The sequence below is a fragment of the Dromiciops gliroides genome, chromosome 1, assembly GCF_019393635.1.
Source record: "Dromiciops gliroides isolate mDroGli1 chromosome 1, mDroGli1.pri, whole genome shotgun sequence".
Lineage (NCBI taxonomy): Eukaryota > Metazoa > Chordata > Mammalia > Microbiotheria > Microbiotheriidae > Dromiciops > Dromiciops gliroides.
Window position 1 is genome coordinate 622,305,167 of NC_057861.1, and position 20,897 is coordinate 622,326,063.

Here is a 20,897-nt window from a genome sequence, read left to right on the forward strand (position 1 = left end):
AAAAGAGACCCCCAATTCTCAGGATTCCGCAGAAACATCCATAAATATCTACCCTAGCTTATTATCACCCTCGGCTTGCACTTCAAGCTTTCCACCTCAGCCCTTTCAGCCCGGGGGATCCAACTTGTGACCAGATTCTAACACTCTGATGCTCTCCAAATTACCTCTACTCACATAAAACACCTTCACACACTTCTCTCCTGATCCTCCCCGCCCCCCGCCCCCCATAATCTACCATTTAATCAATTCGATTCAATACACATTTATTAAGTTCCTGCTGTATGCAGAACACGGAGCTAGGGACTAGAGGAAATACAAAGTTTAGATGAGGGTAGTCTCTAAATGAGTGTCTAATACACAAATAATCCCACAGGATAAGGGCAGGAGAGGTGCAAGCAAAGTGCTTTGTGATGTGTTAGGGGTGAAAGGTTATCATCAACCTGCGAGGAAGATAATTTCCCACCCCTCTCAAGTGACAACCGGACTCCCCCTTAAGGCAGCCACCCAGTCTCCATCCCCGGCCACCCCAGTCCCCCGACGATGTCGCCCACCCCCCACCCCTCATTCTCTTGCCCCTCTCATTCGCCCGTTGCCACTTCCTTGCAAATTCCCCAAGCCCCCCTTTTCCTTCCTCCCTCCAGCCGCCTCCCCCAGGCAGCCCTCCATCCCCAATCCCAACCCCCACCCCAGCCGCTTCCGTCCCTCCCCCCTCCATGCCGGGCCCCCTCCCTCACCATCTCCACCCCTTCGGCGATCTCACCTTGTTGGGGAGCCGGCGGCCGGGAAGGGGGAGCTTCTAGAGCATCCTGGGGGCGACGTAGCGTCGCAGAGAAAGCAGCCACAGCCAGTGCGGTCGCAGTTATGTAACCGGCAGGAGCTCCGGTCGACGAAGCCGGCGAGCAATTAACACTTCCGCCTCCCGCGCCCGGCGGCGCAGCGGATAAAGCCCATAGGCTACTGGGCAGGCGCGTGATGCGGCTGAGGTCCCGCCCAGATTCCGCCTCCCCGACTCGCTGCCGCCGCCGCCATCTTGAAAGTGGGAAAGGGAACCCGACAGATTGCTTGCTAGAGCCACGTGTGCGCGAGAAGGGAAATGGGAAGGCTGGGGCGAGGGAGGCGCTCGGGGCGGCTGTCTAGTAATTGATCATCCTGGCCCCTCCTGCACAGGCGGGGCAGATGGCCCGCGTCCCTCAAGTTTTTCACACTTCGGCTGTTCAGCTTATTGGGCAAACTCTTTTTACGTAGTATGTTTAAACACTGCGTCCTCTGTGTTGGTTGAGTGACCACTGGAGGCAAATCGCTGGGTTTTGAATTCATTAGCACCTTCAGACTAGGGGAGGTAGTGAGATGGCACTAGTATACCATAATAATTGCTCCTTGATTGTCGGGTCATTTTTAATTTCCTTCTACTATTCACTGAAGACATACATATTACGTTGTCATTTTATTCCCTGTGAAGCAGTTACTTGGCCTAAATCTTTTTGGCCAATAAATAAAATAATAGTTCACATCTGTGTAGCAGTTTGATAGTTTACAAAAATATTTATAAACATGAACTTCCTTCAAAGATATAAAAGACATGAAATAGTGATTAGATTTGTTCTTGACTCCAAAGGTCAGAAATAGGACGAATTACAAAGAGGTAGATATAAAGATGCACATTCAACCCTTCTATCTCATGGATTGGAATTTCCCTCCAATATGCACACTGCAACCCATCCATGACTACCCATCTCATATTTTTTCACTCCATGAAACAATATAAGGAAATACTTCCTAAGAATCCAAGCTTTCCAACAGTAGAATCGATTGCCTGGACAATCACCCCTTCTCCAGCTAATCTTCAATTTTCACTATCTACTGGTTCCTTCCCTACATCTATAAACAGGCCCAAGTTATCTGCATTCTTAAAATTAAACTTCACTAGATGGCTTATCTTTTCAATTCTAAATTTCTCCTCCTTTTCACAGCCAAACTTCTGGAAAATCCCTTTCATATTTCTACTTCCTCTCCTATCATCTGCTTCTCAACCTTCTGCAGTCTGACTTTCAATATCATCACTTAAGTGAAACTATTCTTTTCAAAGTTACCAGTGATCTCTTAATTGCCAAAGCTGGTGGCCTTTTCAATCTTAATCTTTCTTGATCTCTGCAACATCTGAAACTATAAACCACCCATCTCTTCCTGGATACTCTTTCTCCATTGTCTGACAACTACTCAGCCTACCTTGACTGCTATGTTCTGTTACAAGGCGCCTTTGCAGTTGGATTTGGGGACACCCTCTTTGAGAGTGCAGTAAGTGGTAAGAGTTGAGGAGTAAGAAATGAGAAAGATCAAAAATCTATAGTCTACATCTACAGTGGTTGACCTTTATTTAATAAAATCATATTTGCAAATAAACATTTCTAAAATGGATTTTTAATGCCTATGGAGATCTGAGCTCCAAATAAAATTTTTTCATATACTATATTCTTTTTTTTTTTTTTTGGTGAGGCAATTGGGGTTAAGTGACTTGCCTAGGGTCACACAACTAGTAAGTGTTAAGCGTCTGAGGTTGGATTTGAACTCAGGTACTCCTGAATCCAGAGCTAGTGCTCTATCCACTGTGCCATCTAGCTGCCCCCATATACCATACTCAAAAGGGCTTTCTCATTTGTGATTCTCTGATGTTGTTGAAGGCCAGAGGTGCATTTGAAGCTTTTCCCACATTCCATTTGTGTGTTTTTCACTTCAGTGTGTGTGTGTGTCTGTGTGTGTGTGTGTGTTTGGTACAGTTTCTTCTTTAAGGAAACTTTCCTACATTTGACATATTCCCAAGACTTCTCTCCAGCTTGAATTCTCCGATTATTAACAAAAGCAGAGGTCATAATAAAGTGTTTTCCATACTCATTATATAGTACTCATGGCATTTCTCTCATATAGATTCTCTGATTCTGAAGAACATGTGAGTTCTAACAGAAGGCTATCCTATTTACCACCTTTGGGAGATTTCTTCCCTGCAAAATTTTACACTTCATAAAATTTGAGCTGCTGCTAAAACTTTTCCCACATTCATTACATTTATGGTGTCTCTCACTAGTGTGGATTTAGGGGAATTCACTGAAGTTTATGCCAGCCAAAAGAGAAGTAGGCTGCAGGGGGTGGAAGAATCTTTCAGAGTAAGAAAGGCTGCTGGTACAAGGGATCTTCCAGGATGAGAAGGCTGATGGGATAGATTTGGTGAAATCAGGAGCAGAGCTTCTAGTGAAGGAGTCATGGCTGGTCAAATAGAAGTCTACAAACCAATTTGATTTTTGAAAGGAATAAAACCAAGAACTTCAGGGAGGAACATCATTTCCTTGGAATATGATCAAGAACTAGTGAGGTTTATTATTCTTTTTTTTTTTTTTTTTTTTGTGGGGCAATGAGGGTTAAGTGACTTGCCCAGAGTCACACAGCTAGTAAGTGTCAAGTGTCTGAGGTCAGGTTTGAACTCAGGTCTTCCTGAATCCAGGGCTGGTGCTTTATCCACTGCACCACCTAGCTGCTCCCCAGGGATTTGTTATTCAAGTGAGGAGAAAGGCTTCAGACCATGATAATGTCATAATACTAATTCTTAGTGTTTCCTAAAAGAAAGAGAGATCTTATTGGCTATACTTCCATACTTGAAAGGTAATGTCAAACCCTTTTAATTCACACACCCTGGATCCTTTCAAACCATTTCAATGACTTCTCCCCAGCAAAACTATTAAGGAGCTTTGTGGGGCTAGGATGACAAAATCCCCCTTACCATTATACAAACACCTCCCTATGTCACAGAGGAAGCCTAGGAAGTTTCTTGGCATGCTCCAAGTTGGCATACAAATTAATCTAGGGGCAGAAATGAAATCATTAGGGGCAGCTAGGTGGTGCAGTGGATAGAGCACCAGCCGTGGAGTCAGGAGGACCTGAGTTCAAATATGGCCTCAGACACGTCACTTAACCCCAATTGCCTCACCAAGAAAGAAAGAAAGAAAGAAAGAAAGAAAGAAAGAAAGAAAGAAAGAAAGAAAGAAAGAAAGAAAGAAAGAAAGAAAGAAAGAAAGAAAGAAAGAAAGAAAGGAAATCATTAGATCAAACTATCAACCTTCACTTTCTGTTCTTGGTTCTTAAATATACCTAATAGCAACAAAATCATAGGTCCTATTATCATAACTTCAAGGTTTTTTCTAGATTTCAAATACTGTTCTACATGTTTTCTCATACTTGGGAATTTCCTGCTTTCTAGTCCTATCCTCATTTTCGGTATGAAGACGTATGAGAAAAAAAAACAGAAAAACCAACTTCCTTTACTAATTAAATTATATCCAGTTTAAAAAAGGTAATGTAGATGAATAGATAAGTATTAAATATACAAATAAAGGGAAAAGTAAATTTTGCACAAATAATATTTACTAAGATTGACACAATACTTCAAGGTTTATAAATTGGTTTACCTAGATTGGTTGTTGGAACCTTACATAAACTCTTTGAAGTAGGTCCTACTGATATTATTAACAGTTCATGAAGAAACTAAGGCTCAGAGAGATTAAATGATTTTCCCTTGTCATACATCTAGTAAGTATCAGAAACAGGGTTCAAACATAGATTTGCCTAACTGCAAGTTCAGCACTTATTATCCAATAATTTGTAAATAGAGGATTTGGAAAGCTGAATGTCCCAAAGAATTGTAGGAAAAATGATTTGTCATATTGTTCAAAAAATTATTATACTATATAAATCCAACCCTATGTGATTAATGGTTTTCTGTATTGAGAATTCACCTAACCCCAATAACTGTCTAGAAATGCTAGAAATGGCTACAAAATATTTTGGGTTCCCCCAGATCTTGTATCTACCCAAAACATCCTTATTTGGGGTCTCCCACACCCAGGTCTTGTTTGGGGTTCACTAAGCTTGTGTTTTAGGTTCCCTGATGTTTTAGTTTCACCCAAATTTTATTGGATGTTTACAGTTACTCATATCTGTCTCAATCTACCTTGCTTTTTAGTGGCCCTCTCAACAACTTTGCTTAACTGTGTATGTGTGGTTGTGTGGGCACCCTTGTCTAAATATTATATGATGTCAACCTTCCAGATCCTGGATGAGAGGGAGTCACACCACCTTTTGGCTTGCTTTCTTCTTCCCAATGACCGAATAAACTTCTTTTGTAAACTATTTCAGGTTTTAACATTAATTTAAGAATTATTTAATTTATAATAAAAATCAAGTTATTTAATGAATGTTAAGGTAATTTAAAAACTAAAATATCTTTTCCGGGATTTCAAGATGTATGTTGATAAGGGTATTAGGAAGAATAAAAGGCTTGGAAAAAGTTGTGAAAGTGAGGATGAAATGATTACATACATTTGGGAAAAGAAAAGGTTATGTCTAGTAATAGGAAAAAAGGTAAGGGAAATTATTTAGAGCATCTTAGTGAAATACTCTACAGTAGGGTGTATATCTTGATCTTAAATGGTAGATATGAATGATAAGCTACTATAAGCTAGGAAGAAAGTAGGGAGCACAGAAAAATCAACATGAAGAAAAATTTTTTTGATAAGAACATTAAGGGTTGCCAAGAACTGAGCAATATTGGAAGATGAGATTAAGATAGGAGGAGGTTGCAATTATCTAAGGAGATGACTGACAGGAAAAGTGACAGGAAAGCCAGTTTTACAGAATAGAGTGAAAAATTGTCAATTATTCTCAAGTTTTCTTGCTTGGGAAGGTGGTGATGAAGTGATATTGACTCCTGTGAAACAACACAGGGGATGATGATACAGATCTAGCTTTCATACCACTCAGTCAGACCCACTTGGCCTGGGGCACTTAGTCCTGCCTCTTTATTACCCAAGCATGTCATTTGAACTGGGTTCAGGCTACAGGAAACTGGCCCTCTGGTCGTAGGGGGGTTCACTTTTCTCATACCCACTGATTCTTTACATTCCCCAGCTCTCTCAGAAAATGTAATTTTAGTAAATTAGATTATAAATCACAAATATAACAGTTCCCTAAAAGGAAGAAAGTGGTGGAAGCACTGAATGCATATTATAAATCAGAGTATGGGGACAGGTAATTTTTCTTCCACAAAAAGGAATGCTAAACATAGAATTCCAGAGAACATCAACAGAACAACTGGAACAGAATTCTCAATATCATCATCTGTATTCTAGCCACCATCCTCATTTTCCCTCTAGAGCTTCATACCACTTATTATCTCTATATTATACAGCCTACACCCCAGCCATCATCTTCCTCTTCTTTCCAATGCAGCTTCAGACTACTCCTTGGAAGCTGGACTCAGTGACCTTTTGCATCAGCTTCCACACTCATCCTTGCCATTTCCACAACATTCTGCCTACACTCTAGACATGATTTTCATCTCCTTCCCACTGGAAATTTGGACTCTGCTCCCTGGAAATCTGGGTCCTAATAGATGAGCTTTCATTTCATCTTGTCATAAACCAGGCCCCCATACCACTTCCTAACCATCTCCATATCATATTGCCTCATACATACCCTTTCTGTCCCTACCCTTTCCAGCTTCCCATTTTACATTGTCTTTCTCCATTGGAATATAAGCTTCTTAAGTGCAGGGACTATCTTGCTTTCTCATTTTTGTATTCCTAGTATGTAGCACAGTGCCTGGCATTTAATAAACACCTTTTCTGCCTTATAGACGTAGTCTTATAGAAACAGAGGGAAGAAACACTTTCAAGATGACAAAGATACACATGGAATCAATAAACAGTTTTGTGTGTGTGTGTGTGTGTGTGTGTGTGTGTGTGTGTGTGTTTTAGTGAGGCAATTGGGGTTAAGTGACTTTCCCACAGTCACACAGCTAGTAAGTGTCAAGTGTCTGAGGCCGGATTTGAACTCAGGTACTCCTGAATCCAGGGCCGGTGCTTTAACCACTGCGCTATCTAGCTGCCCCTCAATAAACATTTATTAAATGCCAACTGTGTGTCAGGCACTGTGTTACATACTGGGAATACAAAGACAAAAGTGAAATAATCCCTGATTTTTAAATGTTTCATGAAGGAGAGTTGGGAAAAAAATTGGTTAGATGTAAAATGTCATTTCCTCCATGAATTTTCATATTCCTCTAATACAAGGGTTCTTTTGTTTCACAGACTCCTTTAGCAGTCTGGTAAAGCCTATGGACTCCCTTCTCAGAATAACATTTTTAAATTCATAAAATAAAATACAGGAGGCGGCTAGGTGGCACAGTAGATAAAGCACCGACCCTGGATTCAGGAGTACCTGAGTTCAAATCCAACCTCAGACACTTGACATTTACTAGCTGTGTGACCCTGGGCAAGTCACTTAACCCCCATTGCCCTGCAAAAAAACCCCAAAAAAACCCCAAACAAACAAACAAAAAAATACATAGAATTACCAAGGAAACCAATTATACTGAAATATAGTTATCAAGATATTTTTATAAATTAAGTTCACAGGTCTCAGATTAAGAAAGCCTATTCTAATGTATTTGTAATATTCTAATTCATATAATTCATAAATACAAAGACTTCCATAATTACTAGATTGCAAGCTCTTTGGAGGCTGAATGTTGAGTTGGTAACATAAGCAGTAGAACTTAAGACTGAAACCTAGTTTTAATCCCTGTCAATCATTTTTTCCACTATGCCATACTGGCTTTTGGGGTTTTTTGTTTGTTTGTTTGTTTGTTTTTGCCATACTGGCTTTTGATATTAGGAGGGTTATGAGGCTGTTGCACTAGTCCAGATGGGAGGTTGTAAGGACCTAGACAAGGGGGATGTATCACAGAATCTCAATGTATGAAGGAATCTCAGAGGGTTATCTAGTCTAACCCATAATTTCAGTGTGGCCTTTATAATCTCTGGGGTATCCTTATCCCACCTCCCACTCATAGTGATCAGTTGATTCCCCCAGAGCAAGGTTGCATCTTTCCCACAGGGATGTAGGGGTATCCCTGTGAGTTTAAGGTGATTTTCTAATGCTGTCAGCTAAAAGCTCCCATTCTAGTATGTTTTTTTCTCAGTATCAATTTTTACAGTTAGTCTCTCCCTCATATATCATTTATACCTACCAATACCCCAGTATCATTTAACCAGTTAACATAAATTAGCTTTTTACAAGGGGAGCTAGGTGGTAAAGTGGATAGTGCTGGACCTGGAGTCAGGAAAATGAATCTTCCTGAGTTCAAATCTGGCCTCAGACACTTATTAGCTATGTGATCCTCAGGCAAGTGACTTAACTCTGCCTTAGTTCCTCAATCTTTAAAATGAACTGAAGAAGGAAATTGGAAACCACTCTAGTATCTTTGCCAAGAAAGCCCTAAATGGGGTCACAAATAGTTGGACATGATTGAAAATGACCAAAAATTTACTGAGATAATATAGCAAGGACAGAAGATACAAAGCATTTCCCTCCAACACTTGGGGGCACATTCTCCCATTTATCATAACTCCAGACTCTCAATTCAGTGGTGACAGGTTTTACTCAGGAGGTCTTGAATATTCTGCAATTTTCAGTATTAATATCAATTACATGTAAAAATGACAGGTTGATTGAGTCAACCAATCAAATCACTCCATCCCATTTATAGTAACCACTGTAATACTACTGTGGTAAATAACCATTTCTGCATGCTGATGAAATCTGGTTGATTTATTGATTTCACTAGTCATAATGGAGGAAAGTATACCAGTGGGGGCTCATCAGCCATAGCATTAGAAAGGTGATCCTTAATCATTCAGTACTACCCCTTGAACTCTGAGGAGACATGTAGCAGATGCCCTAGGGGTGGGTTCCAGGTCTGCCAGTTTGATAGAGGGTTAGGATAGATGCACCAGAACAAACATTACATACAACATTCAAGATCTGATGGACTTCATCATCTAGACAAGATTATAGGACTTATAAAAGGTTCTTCTAAGTTTCCTCTGTCTGACTCCTAAATTTTCTCATATGCTCCTTTCCTATTAATAAGAAATATTACTCTGTCTCTATCCCCCTTACTTATATTTTCTCTTTTAAATAAGGTATATCTTAGCAGAAATATTTTCTAGCCAGTTCTTATAGCATCAAGTATCAGTGATACCTCTTAAATTCTTAGACATGTGGTTGATTTAGGAATTTTCTCCAATAATGTAGATTGCAATATGTCCACACATGCCCATCCTGTGCAATTTTTGTCCATGGTTTCACAAAAGTTTGCCACAGGGAATTCATCCAATGTGCTGAAAGCCCTTCTCACCTTTTCTAGATATCTTTTGGGTAGCAGAGAATACTTTAGCTATCTACCTATCATCCTGTACTCTTGTCACCTGACCGGCCTATATTCTCTTTCTATCATATGATGTCTTGATGGCCTTAATGTTCTTCTTCAGAATTCCTTGTTGATTATATGTTAGAACCTACTCACATCCATCATGTGCCCTTACATTGTCATCCATGTGATATTCATTTTTAATTCTTCAGAAGTAGTGGTGTTCCATGTCTTGCTCCCATTTACCAACACTAATAAACTGTTAGTATGAAGAAAAAGAACTTTGTTTTCATGGGAAACTAGGGGTTAGTAAAAGAACAATCCATCCCATCTCCTCCTCCTATTCAATTCCAGGCCCATTTGTTGGACAATCTCCATAGCCTGTCCATCCAAATGCGTATAAAATCTGTTCAACAGAATCCTTATCCACTAGGTCTTTCCTATGTGGATGGATAGCTCAATAGATCCAGCTGATCTATTACAAGTCTCTTCCAGGAGGCTCTATAATGTTACAGGGCTTCCTGTAATCATCATGATATAGTTTTCAAACAGGAGATTTTGGGAAGATCACAATCCACAAGTAACTCCTCTTTGATCTGAACTCTACACTTGATCTCCTCTATCACAGTGTTAAATACCTTTGGCAAGCATATATCTCCTTTTTTTTTTTTTTTTTTGTGAGGCAATTGGGGTTAAGTGACTTGGCCAGAGTCACACAGCTAGTTAAGTGTCTGAGGTGGGATTTGAACTCAGGTCCTCCTAACTCCAGGGCCAGTGCTATATATCTCCTTTTTTATGTCTACCTTGATGTTTATTATCAGAGCTCCCCTTATTCATGATTGTTGCTGAGATGTTTTGCATTTGTATGTAAATTTTCAGGGTCATGGGCTTAATTACTACCTCCTTTATTGGATTTTTGTCTCTAGTGAACTTATGGATTCCTCAACTGCAATTCTTCCTACCTTGCAGGAAAAGTACAAGAGTAGCTACTCTCAATGGGATACAATTTGGTCAATATACATACCTTGCAGGGTTGTTATGAAATCTAATGATCACTTTTTAAATCTCTGAGTGCTACATACACATCAGTTATTATTATTATTTATATCTTTTTCCAACACTGAGCAAAGTTCATTTCATATAGAACATATTTAATAAAGGATAAGCAAATGAATTCATTATTTTGTTCAAACTTTGATAACACTGACCTCCATGAAGCCGAATTTATGTTAGCTTTGGAGGAGATGGTCGTGTTCCTGGTAGGTGAGAGAATATCTTCCTAGATGTTCTACTCTAGGCAGATTTTGATTATACAATAAAATAGAGCATGACAATCAATAATCAATAAATAAGCATTTATTAAGCACCTTTTATGTACCAGGAACTGTGCTAGGTACTGGGGATAAGAAAAAAATGAAACTGGACTTGGAATCAGAAAACCTGAATTCAAAAACAGCCTCAGGTATATACTTGTGTGAGCCAGGTAAGTCATTTAAACTCCCTCTGCCCCAGTTTCCTCATCTCTAAAATGGGGTTAATAATAGTATTTACTTCTCAAGGTTCCTGTGAGGAACAAATAAGATAATATTTGTAAGTGCTTTGCAAACCTTAAAACACTAAATAAATATTAACTATTGCTATTATTACTATTATTCAAGAGCTTATAGTCTATCAGGGGAGAAAACATATATATGTATACATATGTTTATACAAAATAAATCAATCAAAATAAATAGAGTAATTTGGGGTGGGGGAAGAACACAAGCAGCTAAGGGATCAGGAAAGAACTCATAGGAGGTAGCATTGGAACTAGGGAAGAAATCATAGCTTCTAAGAGGTGGAGGTGAAGAAGGTAGTCATAATGCTATGCTGGAACTGAAAAAAGAAAAAACATTTTTACTATGAGAATCAGGAAAGCTGTGAATTAAAGGATGAGCAGGGTTTCAAAAGGTAGAGATGGAAGAAGGTACTGGGGAAAGGATTTCCAAGAACAGGGAATAGAGTGTGAAAAAGACTGAAATTTTCAAAATCAGGGGTGGGGGGGGCGGGAAGGGCAGCTAGGTAGCAGCTAAGTGGTGCAGTGAAGAAAACATAGGCCCTGGATTCAGGAGGACCTGAATTCAAATCAGGACTCAGACACTTGACACTTACTAGCTGTGTGACCCTGGGCAAGTCACTTAACCCTCACTTCCCTGCCCCCCCCAAAAAAAAGTGGTGGGGGGTGGGGGAGTGGCCTGGACAGATTGCAAGAGGTTTTTAAAGGGAAAGTCTTGATGAATGGAAAAAATATAATTATTTTTCCAACAATACAACAGAAAAAGCTCTGGATTTGGACTCACACACCTTAGAATTCTGGTTCTGTCACTTACTGTTTGTGTTACATTGGATAAATCACTTAATCTCTCTGGGCTTCAGTTGTCTCACCTGTAAAATGAGAAGGTTGAACTACATATCTATCCTTACTAGCGCAAATTCTGTGGTCATATGAAATATTTGAAGACAGCTCTCTTACCCTCATTAAGTCTTTTCTAGAAGTAGCTAAGTGGTACAGTCGATTGAATGCTAAGCCTAGAGTCAGGAAAACCTGAGTTCAAATTTGACCTTAGACATTTTACTAGCTAGTATAATCCTGGGCGAGTCACTTAACCTCTACCAGTCTGGGTTTTCTTAATTGTCAAATGGGGATAATAATGGCACTTACCTCCCAGAGTTGTGAGGACCAAATAAGATATTTGTAAAGCAGCTTACAATGACACTACACATTTCCCTCTTTCTGTACATTATTTTTCCATTAATATAGGATAAACCTACATTGACCTTTGTCACTGCTTCAACAGATTGCTGATATGACTTACAGAACAACTCCTCATAATTGCTGTCTAGCCACAGCTCCCCTACCCTACATATGCCACAAAAGACTGGGGCTTTCAATAAATGGAATGGGGACAAAACAGTCTCATAATTTTTTACATCACAGTAGTTTTCCATTATATTCATATACCATATTTTTTCAGCCATTCCCCTGTTTCCCGGTTGGTGGGTTTTGAGGGTTTTTTTTGCCACCATATAAAGTACTATAAATATTTGCGTGTGTGATATCCATATCTGTATCTATACCTATATCTATCCAGATATATAAATAGATATGGATATAGATATATCCTTTTGCCCTTTCTTTTATCTCTTTGGGGTATAGGCCTAGCAGTGATAGAGTTACATCAAAGTACATACACAGTTCAGTGATTTTTTTTGGAAAATAGTTCCTGATTGTTTTCTAGAATGGTCAAATCAATTTACAATTTCACCAGTGTATTGGTATTCCTGTCTTCCCACAACCCCTCCAAGAAGTGTAATTTTCCTTTTTTTGTCATCTTTGCAAACATGATGGGTGTAAGGTAGAATCTCAGAGTTCCTTTAATTTGCATTTCTGATTGGGAACATTTTTCATCTGTGTATTGATAGATTAGAGTTCATGCTTAGAAAACTTCCTCTTCATTTCCTTTGACCATTTATCCAATGGGGAATGACTCTTATTCCAATATCTTTGAATCAGTTCCATATTGGTTTTGAAAATAGACCTTTTTTCCAGGTCAGATGACAAAAAAGATGGAGGACTAGGCATTTTCTCTGAGCTCCATGATCTCTCAAACCTCTCCAAAACAGAAATTATAGGTCAAAGACAAAACAACTTCCACTGTCTCCATGGTCTAGGATACCCAGAATCCAAAAACAAAACAAAACAAAAACAACAGCATGAACTGATGCCTACCAGCATCTTCCTCCCATCCCTTGCCCATCGTGCTACTGGTAGCAAAGCTGCATTAGCCAACCCAAGGAACTGACACACAGGATTGCAACAAAACTCAAGGATCCAACACAAGGGCTGATCTCACTTCAGTCATTCCCCTTCCCTCTTTCCAGTGCCATACAGATCTAGGTTTCAGGCTATAGTAGCTTGCTGGGGACAAGACAGACACTGTAGAATTCTGTGCTGCAAAAGATCTCTACAGAAGAGCAGAGGAATAGAAGGAAAGGGTCAGGCCACATGTCTGGACCTTTAATAGAGCTCATCCTCATCCTCTACCCCAGAGTCTTGGAGACTCTAACTGCAGAAATTAATTTCATTAATACATAGTTTTCCATAGCATCAGTATGGCAGTTCTCTGAACTATAAGTGTTGGGCCAGATAACTGAAGAACAGAAGGAGTGGGAAAAGAAACCAGGACAAGATACTGTGAATAGTGTGTGTGTGTGTGTGTGTGTGTGTGTGTGTGTGTGTGTGTGTGTGATTGTAGCAGGGTGGTGAGCAGCATTCCATTAAGACTGAGGGAGGGCAGCTAGGTGGCGAAGTGGATAGAGCACCGGCCCTGGAGTCAGGAGGACCTGAGTTCAAATCCAGCCTCAGACACTTGACACTAGATTACTAGCTGTGTGACCCTGGGCAAGTCACTTAACTGCAATTGCCTCACTTAAAAAAAAAAAAAAAGACTGAGGGGCAGGGTTCAGCACCCTCCTGGGCCCAATTCTGTCCCCCACAAAAGTCACTTGAGGGCAGAGATCTAGACTGTAGAACTGTAAATCAATTGTCCAGTGTAGGAGGAGGTTGAGATGCTTTGAGACTCAGTCCTCAGGGAAACCACCATCAGAGGAGAAGGAGTTGGAAAGGAAGCAACAACGTGTAACGATTGGAATAACGTCACCTGCTGGAGACTTACTGTAGAAGAGTTCCGCCCATGAAGCAAAGGTCTTTGAGGGCAAGACCAGGAGTCTTTTCTTTGGCATCAGGAAGTGATGCGGGCTAGTGGGAGGAGGAAGGAAGAGACTGGCGCTCGGTCTCAGGCTCTTTCCTGGGGACTCTGGTGGAGAGCGGAGCTAGAAATGCGCTCTCCCTTTAATAGATAGGAATCTAGGCCTTTCTTCTCTCTTTATCAAATTCTTATTCTCCTTAATAAGTGCCTAAAAGTCTAACTCTTGCTAAAGCTTATAATTTATTGGCGACCACTCACTAGATATTTTAGACAGTTTAGCTAGAATGTTGGCCCTTAACAAACGAAAATATAAGAAGGGGGAAAAGACTGAAATTACCAAAGTTCTCAGGAAGAAGAAAACCTCATAACTTTGAACATGAACAAATAACTCAAGAGGGAAAATAGTAACAGCAGAAGGAAATATGGCTTCTAGATTTAGTGAGTTCAGTATCTTTAAATAAATACTGCAAAACAAAGGAAAATGATCCAACACTTTCTAAGCAGAGGAACTTCTGGAATTTGAGAACATAAAACCACAATATGCTATTCTTGAGTGATTTAAAAGAGAATTGAGAATTATAAGAGCAGAATGTACGGCCTGCACAGCAAAAAAAAATATATAATAATAGGCAGAATAGGAAAAAATGAATCTGTGATGGTGAGGCTCATCAAAGAAACAAAAGGGAGAACAAAAGATTGGGAGTGTTAATACAAAGAGGTGAAGGAGAATTTAGAAGATAAAAAAAAAGTGACATTAAAAGAAATATATTCACCAGCCAAGCAAAACATACTGATCTGGAAGATAGGATGCACAGAGACAATCTAAGCAGCATGTCTATCAGATGAACATGATAAGACATAAAACCTGAACACCATAAAGCAATAAATAGCACAAGAAAATTGCTCAGATGTACTAAACACAGAAAATGAAAGAGTTCATAGATTGCCTTGAGGAAATCAGATTTTTATCAGAGGAACTTGCTGTAACTGCATTGTTTTGTTTATACAAAAACTTTCATTTTTTTTCTGGAACCAAAATTGTCCATTTTACATTTTGTGATCTTCTCCTTTATTTCATCAGTCTGAAACATAATTTCTTCCTTCCTTCTCTGTTTATTATGTCACCCTTTATATCTGAATCATGTATGCATCAGGAGCTTACCTTGGTATAGAATATAAGGTGTTGGTCTGTACCTAATTTCTGCCAGACTGCTTTCCAGTTTTCCCAGCAGTTTTTGTTGAATAGTGAGTACTTACCCCAGTAGCTGTGGTCTTTGGGTTAAAGAACACTAGGATACTAAGTTCATTTGCTTCTATATGTCATGTACCTGATATGTTCTTCTGATTGACCTCTCTAATTCTCAATTAAAACCAAATAGTTTGGGTGTTTATTTATCAACCATAACGAAAATAGAATTTAGTAAGTTAAGCATTGTTATATGGAATCATCTGTCTTCCTTCCAACAGTCTCCTAAACCTTGTCAAGCTTGTCCTCCGCCAGCTCTTCTAGTGGTGTCAGGAGGGATTCCTAATTCACATGCACCTATACTGCATGGAACAGGAATAAAGGCAAAGGCGCATTCCATGACTGATTATTACTACTTTGTAGTACAATTTGAAATCTGATACTGCCAAGCACCTTTTTTCTTTCTCTTTCCTCCCTCCTCTCCCTTCCATCATGGATAACTCACAGTGGAAATGGGGGAAAATGTGCCAAAGTCAGAGGAAACTTGCACTACATATTCCAGTGTGTCCCTAATACGTGTCAAGGACCTGCCTGCCTGCCTTCCTTCTTCTAGTCTCTTCCTCATGCTGCTACCAGCCTTCTACAAGGTTTCTATTCCAGTTAGGATCTGCCAGGGCTGAGTCCCAAAGCCTTGTCCTTCAGGGTGAGGCCAGAGCTCGCAGAGGTCCCAGCCCAGATGGTATGAGGAACAGACTCATCCAACCTGCATGCAGAGTGAGGTGGATCTCAGGTGACAAGGCTCAGACATTGAAATTGAGGACAGCTGTGAGGGGGCTTGATTGGCTGCTTGGATGAGGCCCCAGGCTGGGTTAGGGGAAGTTCAAAGGCTGAGAGAAGGGAACTTAGACTTCTTCTAGTCTGCCTCCTTTTACAAATGACAACATTGTCCCTAAATCTGATAGACATTTATTGGTTTTGTTTTTTGGTGGGGGAGAAGGTGGACATGGAAAAGCTTTAAGGAAGAGCAACTCTCCTGTTGAGATTCTTCTTAAAATTTGACAATATATGTCAAGAGTTTTATAAAACCTTAAAGTGCTTCATAATTTTATTATTGTTTTTTATTCTTCTTACTGAGTGCTGTCTATACCTTGAGTTCTTTCACTTAGAGATGCTGTTTACCTGCCATACAGCTACATCAAAAATAAGCAAAGACTTCGTGTCCCTCTTGACTACTGAGGGAGATTTGGTCTGTGTCACCAGTTCTTTGTATCTGTTGTCAGTTGAAGTTGTCAGATGCTATGAGAAAAAGAGAGCTGAATTTGAAGTCAGAAGATCTGTTTTAATGTAGGTAATGTAGGTAGCCTGTATCATCCTGAGTTCCTCAGTTAGGGCTTCTGTTTCTTTCTCTGTAAAATAAGGAGTTTGGATGACATGACCCTTTTTGAAAATTTTTCTTTTTGTTCTGAAGTTTTTTGGTTGGTGTTGTTCAGTAGCGTCCTACTCTTTGTGACCCCATGGACCACGGCATGCCAGGTTCTTCTGTTCTCCACTGCCTCTTGAAATCTGTTCGGTTCATTGTTTCCATGACACTATCTATCCATCTTATCCTCTGCTATCCCCTTTTCCTTTTTTGCCTTCAATCTTTCCCATCATTAGGGTCTTTTCCAATGAGTCCTGTCTTCTCATTATATGGCCAAAGTATTTAATCTTCAGCTTCAGTATTTAACCTTCCAGTGAATAGAGTGAATTAATTTATTTAAGTATTGACTTATTTGACCTCCTTGCTTAAAAGTATTCACCAGCACAATTGGAAAGTGTTAATTTTGTGGCAAATAAAATTGACATGTCCACATACATAGAACATAAAAAGATTATACACAAAACTGGGAATTTCTATTATGAATTATGTGATCTTTAAAGCCTTTCCAGCTTTAAAATTCATTCCCCTCCATGATCTATGAATACTTTCTTCTCTGGTCAAAATGCCATCAATAGAGATTCCTTACACTGATGCCTCTGGAAAAGTAATATTAAAGTACATACCCCAGTAACACCTGTTATGGACCACTTGGATTTGATGGAGCTGCCTTATTATCCAAAAGGATTTTATGAAACCCTGGATTAATAGGAGCAAAAAGCCCTTTGACTAAACTTCAAACTGAATGCAGATAGTTAGCAGATAAGTCCTTATTCACTAACTTTTTTCCCCAAGAGAGTAAATAGATCTTGTTTTCCTTATCAAATATCTAGGCATCCTTGTCCTTAATAAACCTTTCCTGTTTCTTTAAGTTGCCTGTTATAGTATTTGCTTTAGGTTGATTTGTATCATGCCAATGAAACTGATGTTACCCTATAACCAGTGAAAGAGAAAAAAAGGTTTATATACTGTCCCCAAAAAAGGGGAATCTTTGAGAGCTACTTCTTTGGAAGGGGTATCTGCACAAGTCATGCTTGCTTGTTCTTGGGACAAATAAACTGGTACTATGTTTTTCCTGTCTGTTTCTGATATGTTTTTTCTTGTAGGAGACATTAAGAAAATAATTTCTCTGATCTGTTTTTTTTTTGTAAGAGACAGGCATAGAAACAATATTTGACACACCTTTATGTGAATGAGTTCATCAAAAATTCTATAGGTATTACTGCTAGATGAAAGTAGGAACCTTTGGGGAAAGGAAATAAGTTTTGATGGAGTGATTAGGGGGAAGAGAACTCCTACCTGGAGAGAGCAGTTTTGGATGGGTCCACTAGGCAGCATTTGGACACAGACTGGCTAGATGAAGGCACATCATTTGTGTCATAATTTTATCTTAAATTGGCCTCATTTAGTCTCTTCTTTGGAATATCTATCCAGAGTTTCTCTACTGTTTCTACTTCTGAAAAAAATCAGACCCATTCTTTATGGCTCCTCACAGATTGCTATTTCAACAATTATTTATCTTCAAACAAACCTTTCTGCCTCTGTGATGGCTTGTGCTCTGACTCCCTATACCAAGTAGGGATTGACACTGAATATGGAAATACTGAGTTGGTGTCCAACATTGTTTCCCAGAAGTGCTGTTTGAAGATCTGACTCCATGTTTCTCACAAGAGGAGTGTGTGAAGGCCTAGCTCAGAGGCTACTTGGCAAGAATGTCATGAGGAAAATTTCAGGGATGTGGTATTACTGGGCAGGACTGATTTCTCCTGAATTTTGTAGTCTTTTGAGGTACTTGGGTTAATTTTAAGACTGGAATTTCATAATTAGTAGGGAGAGATGCCACTTTAGTTCAAGGGCCAGAGGGAGGATGGTGATTGTCTCTCGTTGTATTCATGTTGATTCCTAATGATTGGAATGGACCTCAGTTGGAATGGGGCATCTAGGTGGTTCAGTGGATAGAGTGCTGGACCTAGCATCAGAAAGACTCATCTTCCTGAGTTCAAATCTGGCCTCAGAGACTTACTAGCTGTATGACCCTGGGCAAGTCGCTTAACCCAGTTTTCCTTCGTTCCCTTATCTATAAAATGAGCTGGAAAAGGAAATGGCAAACTACTCCAATATCCAAAAGAACACCCCAAATGGCATCACAAAAGAGTTGGACATAGGGGCAGCTAGGTGGAACGGTGGATAAAGCACCGGCCCTGGATTCAGGAGGATCTTAGTTCAAATATGGCCTCAGACACTTGATACTTACTAGTTGCGTGACTTTGGACAAGTCACTTAACCCTCATTGCCCCCCACACGCAAAAAAAGAGTTGGACATGACTGAATAATAACAAGTGTTGGAACGGACTGCCTTAGGAAGGTAGTGGGTTCATCCTTGCTGAAGATCTTCAAGCCAAGACTACTTTGTTACCTGTAGAAGGGGTTCTTGTTCATATATAGGGTGAATTGGATAACTATTGACCCTTCCAATCCTGAGATTTGGTGATTGCATTTGAAGGGGTATGCCTTTATTCTATTTAGCAAAATACTCTATGAGTTTATCTTCTATGTAATGTTATAGTTAGTACTTCAATGAATCAGTGATCCATAGATTGGCCAACGAGTCCAAGCCCAAGCCTGATCCACTATTATTTGGCCTATTAATGGCTCAGACTAAGTACAAATAGCAACTGCTTCTGTTTCAGCCAGAAACCCTAAGGGCCTTCTACTGCCAGACTTCTTTCCTTCTTTCTCTTCCTTCCTTCTTTCTTTTTTTCCTTCTGCTTGTTTGTTGGTGAGAGTGAGGCTGGTAACAACAACAATCATAATCCATCTATGCTTTATCTTCAGGGTGATCCCCACCTCTCTTACACAGATCTGTTGAATGTGTTTTAGGCCTTCTTTTAAGTATTTTATTTCCTCTGGCTCTTTTTATATTTAATGGATACCAGGAACCATCAGGTTGACCATTTGTTAACCATACACACAGAAGATGCCTAATGAATGCTTATTGAATAAATGTTGGTGAAAGAAATAAAAATTTATCTGAGGGGAGACTGAGTAATTTAATAATCTATTCTAATACTACAGTACAAAAGGTTTTTAGGCAACTTCTGTGTGTATGATACTGTATTTGGTGGAATAGGCAAGATAAACATGTAAAACACTTTATGAACCTTAAAGCAATACAGAAGTTCTAGCTATCATTATGATCACAGGTAGTAATAATAATAATAATAATAATAATAATAATGAATTATATAAAATGTGGTCTCTTGCATTTAGGAATTTATGATCTAAATGTATTTGAAAAAAAGAGGCAATGTATTCACTTTCATACATAAAGTCATTAGACAATAAGCCTTTTCCCAATTATTTTTGTTCCACTCTGCTCCCTTTGACTGAGCCTGGGATTTCAGGGAAGGGTGCAGTCTGAGGAGAGAGAAAGCAATTACATGGAGAGTCTCTAAGGAGGGGAGTGAATATATAGAAAGAATTCATTGGAAATCACATGGCTGGCTGGGTCCTATGTGCCACCACTGTGACTGTAATACTTCTGTTGCCAACTGATTGTATCTGTTTGCATAGGACTTAGGAACTGCTGGTGCAGTATGAAAACTCAAAAATGATTATAGAAAAGGTCAAAGGTATGGGTAGGAGGATTCTTAGCCTTTCAACTTACCTCTTTGATTGGGCAAGTTCTTTACAATATTGCTCAACTTCTATGTATAAGCTCCTAAAAACAGAGATTGTAAGAGGCTCTGTCTGTGCTGTACACTTTGAACTGTAGTTGGGTCCAATAACATATTGGTGGTGCTATCTGGCCGGAATTGGAAGTTTAAGGTAGAAACTAAAAAAAACCATAGAGGTACTCCCTCTTTTAGCCCTTGTTTGTGCAATACACCCATTTCCCCCAAAGAACATCTTTTTTCTCCCACTGGGTAGACCAAGACCCTAGTCATTGCCCTCACTCCCCTGAGTATGTATGAGAGGGAAACAATAGGGAAGAAATGGGGCTTAGGGACACCCACTCCTCCTCACCAAAACACCAATATTGCCGCTTTCTAATTTAGCCTGAGGGCAGAAAAACTTCAGATTGTTTATTTCTTCTTTGGGGGTGAAAGTTCATCAAAACAAACAAATAAATCAAAAAGATAAGATTATCTCCCAATATTTTTTAGCTGAAGAACTCCCAGTTGGTAGATGGGGAGGGGAGAAAAGAATTAATTATAGTCTGGCAGAGAAGTTTTATCCTCTCTGATCTTTTATTTCTAGTACCTAGGAGTCTTGATACTCATTCTCATG

General features: G+C 39.5%; 1 protein-coding gene across 2 annotated transcripts in view; it reads right to left on the reverse strand.

The window, feature by feature from the left end:
- NAA60 (N-alpha-acetyltransferase 60, NatF catalytic subunit) overlaps positions 1 to 947 on the reverse strand; it is a 60,722-nt gene extending 59,775 nt beyond the window's left edge. For both annotated transcript variants that reach the window (XR_006354056.1, XM_043975146.1), the window contains exon 1: positions 761 to 947. The gene's annotated coding sequence lies outside the window, so the exon portion shown is untranslated. The remainder of the gene's footprint in view (positions 1 to 760) is intronic.
- Positions 948 to 20,897: the final 19,950 nt, after the last annotated feature.